This window comes from Schistocerca americana, unplaced genomic scaffold (genome assembly GCF_021461395.2).
Source record: "Schistocerca americana isolate TAMUIC-IGC-003095 unplaced genomic scaffold, iqSchAmer2.1 HiC_scaffold_573, whole genome shotgun sequence".
NCBI classification, from domain to species: Eukaryota; Metazoa; Arthropoda; class Insecta; order Orthoptera; family Acrididae; genus Schistocerca; species Schistocerca americana.
The window spans coordinates 80001-85000 of NW_025726317.1; the positions used below are offsets into that span (position 1 = coordinate 80001).

General features: G+C 53.7%; 1 non-coding gene across 1 annotated transcript in view; it reads left to right on the forward strand.

The window, feature by feature from the left end:
* Positions 1–4951: 4951 nt before the first annotated feature.
* LOC124587085 overlaps positions 4952–5000 on the forward strand; it is a 1911-nt gene continuing 1862 nt past the window's right edge. Inside the window, exon 1 of the ribosomal RNA XR_006975252.1 lies at positions 4952–5000. This exon is cut by the window's right edge and continues 1862 nt beyond it. This is a non-coding gene — a ribosomal RNA (small subunit ribosomal RNA).

Here is a 5000-nt window from a genome sequence, read left to right on the forward strand (position 1 = left end):
CAGCCAGCCCAGGAACGGCACCTCCATCTACAGGGATCCGACGGAACTACGCCAACCATGCCGGCAAAACAGTATCGCCATCTATGAAAATACGGCGAAACCACATGCAATACCTCCATCTATGCGAATCTGACAACACTACGTCCGCCATGTCGAGCGCACCGCAAAACATACCGCCATCTGTAGGTCTCCCGCAACATGACCTCCTGCAACGACGATACCGTCATCTATGAGACGCCAAGCCGACTAAGACAGCGATGGGCCCACAGTGCCCTTCTTTCGACCCCACCCCAACGCCAGCGCCTCTGCCGCACGAAGTCGTGGACCGGCAATCACTCCACCTGCACCCGTTCGTGCCCCACCCCAACCGCCCAACTCGCAACTCCAGCGGATGAACGGCGGACTTTGCTCGCACTCGCAATGTGCAATCCACCCCTATAACGTGCGTTTCATGAAGAGTTATGTCCAATATGCGACATTCCCGCTGTCCATATACATGAGCTGCGAGCTGTACCACGTACGAGCTACAGACGCGATCGCGTTGCTCGCTGTACGAATGCAGATGCTCAGCGGCAGCTAGGAGGCGCTCCATCCATGTCGGTACCGGTGAGCGTTGCACTCGCAGTCGCAAAAACGTACGGCAAGTATATTACTCGGAAGAGTCAATGACAGTCCAAGCCCCCCTGCGTGGGAAGAGTCTTCCTAGGCCATGACCCACCGGAAGGGCGCAGCGTCCCCCACCCCAGACATGTGACGTCAGGACTATCGGTATTGACGACTAGACTGATTCCTTATAATCATTTGCCATACACCGGTGGAAGCTGCCGAGACGAGTAACTACATAGCGGGCTCGCCGTGTCACTAATGTACAGAGATACAATAGTTTCGACTGGAACCGGATTAAACGTATACACGGCGCTGATTAGTAATAGATAGAGCCATCAGAATACAGATAATGTATAGACCTGTCCGTATACATGCTGAAAGACTCTGCTCACAATCACACGTCAGCCAGACACTCTTATCACGCACTACTCTCTGCCTGTAACAGGCACACAGACAATATGTAAGCACCAGCATGGAACAACACCCAGTGCATCCTCTCTGCCACATTAGACAATCCACACTATCATAACCAGACCGGGAGGTCCACTCGGAAAACAGAATATCCCACCCTTCCGACAACCACCATTGCTCAGCTAAGCCACCAACACCCACACATGTCCCAGACAGGGGTGCACCCAACATCACAATACTGCCTCCTGTCACACCACACAAACAATGGCAGGAATGAAAGACACAGGTCTGCCACAAGCATGGAATCAGAGCGCCGCCTGTTATGAGCCAAAGGTGCACCCTGACGTGGCAAATCAGATGATGCCGCAGTCATTTACTTACGATAATCACAATCAACAAACCGGGCCCCCCCCCCCCCCCCCCAAGTGCCTTAACCTAACCCGTATTGTACCTTAACCTAACCCGTATTGTACCTTAACCTAACCCGTATTGTACCTTAACCTAACCCGTATTGTACCTTAACCTAACCCGTATTGTACCTTAACCTAACCCGTATTGTACCTTAACCTAACCCGTATTGTACCTTAACCTAACCCATATTGTACCTTAACCTAACCCATATTGTACCTTAACCTAACCCATATTGTACCTTAACCTAACCCATATTGTACCTTAACCTAACCCATATTGTACCTTAACCTAACCCATATTGTACCTTAACCTAACCCATATTGTACCTTAACCTACCCATATTGTACCTTAACCTAACCCATATTGTACCTTAACCTAACCCATGTTGCGCCTTAACCTAACCCATGTTGCGCCTTAACCTAACCCATGTTGCGCCTTAACCTAACCCATGTTGCGCCTTAACCTAACCCATGTTGCGCCTTAACCTAACCCATGTTGCGCCTTAACCTAACCCATGTTGCGCCTTAACCTAACCCATGTTGCGCCTTAACCTAACCCATGTTGCGCCTTAACCTAACCCATGTTGCGCCTTAACCTAACCCATGTTGCGCCTTAACCTAACCCATGTTGCGCCTTAACCTAACCCATGTTGCGCCTTAACCTAACCTATGTTGCGCCTTAACCTAACCTATGTTGCGCCTTAACCTAACCTATGTTGCGCCTTAACCTAACCTATGTTGCGCCTTAACCTAACCTATGTTGCGCCTTAACCTAACCTATGTTGCGCCTTAACCTAACCTATGTTGCGCCTTAACCTAACCTATGTGTGCGCCGTAACCTAACCTATGTTGCGCCGTAACCTAACCTATGTTGCGCCATAACCTAACCTATGTTGCGCCTTAACCTAACCTATGTTGCGCCTTAACCTAACCTATGTTGCGCCTTAACCTAACCTATGTTGCGCCGTAACCTAACCTATGTTGCGCCTTAACCTAACCTATGTTGCGCCTTAACCTAACCTATGTTGCGCCTTAACCTAACCTATGTTGCGCCTTAACCTAACCTATGTTGCGCCTTAACCTAACCTATGTTGCGCCTTAACCTAACCTATGTTGCGCCTTAACCTAACCTATGTTGCGCCTTAACCTAACCTATGTTGCGCCGTAACCTAACCTATGTTGCGCCTTAACCTAACCTATGTTGCGCCTTAACCTAACCTATGTTGCGCCGTAACCTAACCTATGTTGCGCCTTAACCTAACCTATGTTGCGCCTTAACCTAACCTATGTTGCGCCTTAACCTAACCTATGTTGCGCCTTAACCTAACCTATGTTGCGCCTTAACCTAACCTATGTTGCGCCTTAACCTAACCTATGTTGCGCCTTAACCCAACACACGTTGGGCCTTAACCCAACACACGTTGGGCCTTAACCCAACACACGTTGGGCCTTAACCCAACACACGTTGGGCCTTAACCCAACACACGTTGGGCCTTAACCCAACACACGTTGGGCCTTAACCCAACACACGTTGGGCCTTAACCCAACACACGTTGGGCCTTAACCCAACACACGTTGGGCCTTAACCCAACACACGTTGGGCCTTAACCCAACACACGTTGGGCCTTAACCCAACCACACGTTGGGCCTTAACCCAACACACGTTGGGCCTTAACCAACACACGTTGGGCCTTAACCCAACACACGTTGGGCCTTAACCCAACACACGTTGGGCCTTAACCCAACACACGTTGGGCCTTAACCCAACACACGTTGGGCCTTAACCCAACACACGTTGGGCCTTAACCCAACACACGTTGGGCCTTAACCTGCTCTGTAATTGTCATACGACGCGTTAAATTAGTGTAGTGTTGCCTAACTGCAACCCCCGCAATATAGTTTGCTACTCGCACTGCCCGGTCCCCAGAGTATCGCTTCATGTTAAACACCTTGCAGCTATACACTGTAATGCGGATGGCGGCAGGACGTACATGCTCAATGCCCTTCGCAGTTGTTCATTGGCATTCGCATGGCGAAGCACAGCCTACGTTGTGGTACGGCTTGTGGCAACTGTCCGCTGATGTTGTACGTCCAAATCACACACTGTACCGCACATTGGTCCTCATGTACTGAATGATACATCGTGGTACATGTGTGACCGTACCACGACTGCGCCAACAACGGCGAACCATACGGTCCAAATATTGTGCACTCAGCTACGTGTCCGTCTCCCTATAAGAGCTGGATTGCAGTATGGTATGCGTGGATGGCGATCAGCATGAGCCGTCTGTTGATGTAGTGGCGCGTGTTGTCAGACGTAGTCGTCTCTTCTCACACACCGTGATAGCATGGTGCACTGCGTTCCACATCTGCGACATGCGACAGAGGCCGGTTGACAGTCGTTCGCGCAATGGACATCGCATACGTACGGGGGGCCACCTTCCACGTGTTCGCGAAGCGTGCACATGTTGTTGCGTGTATGTGGGCAGACATAGTGTGTCGTGACACCTGACACAGGCATGCAACAATCGTTGAATTTGCAAATGGCGATGGACGTCTACGTTTTGCTGGTGACGTTACGCAAATGAAGAACTGGTAAACCGTTGTGGTGCGGTTGTTCTCGCTAGAGGTGAATCAGTGATGGCGACGATCGGTTGAGCTACCAACCGGTTGTTTCAGCGATACCCACCATGCCCACGAACGTGAATGGCATGTGGGTGTGAAGCGATACGCGGCGGTGGCTGGGTGGGACCGTCCCCGGCCGGTGAGGGGGGGCCTTCCGGCGTGCTGGCCGCGCGGTGCGTGGGCGCACGCGCTACAGCCGGCTGGTGGGGGCGGCCAGTGGCAGGCGCGCCGGCCGACGGAGGCGGCAGGCGGCGCAGCTGCGCGCCGGCGCACCCTGCACGCGGCGCCGTGCGGCCAAAGTAGGTCCTCGCGGGCCCGGTGCGAAGCGCGGTGGACATCTGCAGTGTGCTGGTCCGATTGAGGACTGTGTGCGCTGAGGATGCGCCGCCGCCCGGCGCTCGGCGCCGCGACGCCGTCTGCTGCTCGGTCGCCTCTGCGGTTCTCGCAGGTGGATTGTATCGCAGCTGTGCGGACGTGTTGGCGCGTGCGCTGTGCTGGGAGAGTTCGCTTCGGCACCCAAGTGGGGCTTTTGTCCTTCTGTGGCGCTGGCGTTGGAGCTGCCGGCCACCGTAGGTGGCGCGTGTTGTCTCCCGCCGGCAATGCCACGACAGCACGCTCCCGGGCCTCTGTCGGCAGCGGCAAGCTCAGTTGGGAGCACGGGTGGTCGCACCTAAAGCGTCTACTCGCCAAACTCCGGGCGATTGCGCCTCTCTCGAACCCGACCAAGTACTTAGGACGGCGCTGCGCGCCGCCGGGACCTGAGAGGGTTTCGAGGTGTATTGTGCAGGGGAGCTCAGCCTCCTCCTGTTTGCAGAATAATTGAGCGGACGCTTGCGTGTTCGCGCGGGCCCCCGGGACACACTCCGGGCGGCCGGCTGCTCAGCTCTAGTTGACGCAGCTCCCTGGTTGATCCTGCCAGTAGTCATATGCTTGTCTCAAAGATTAAGC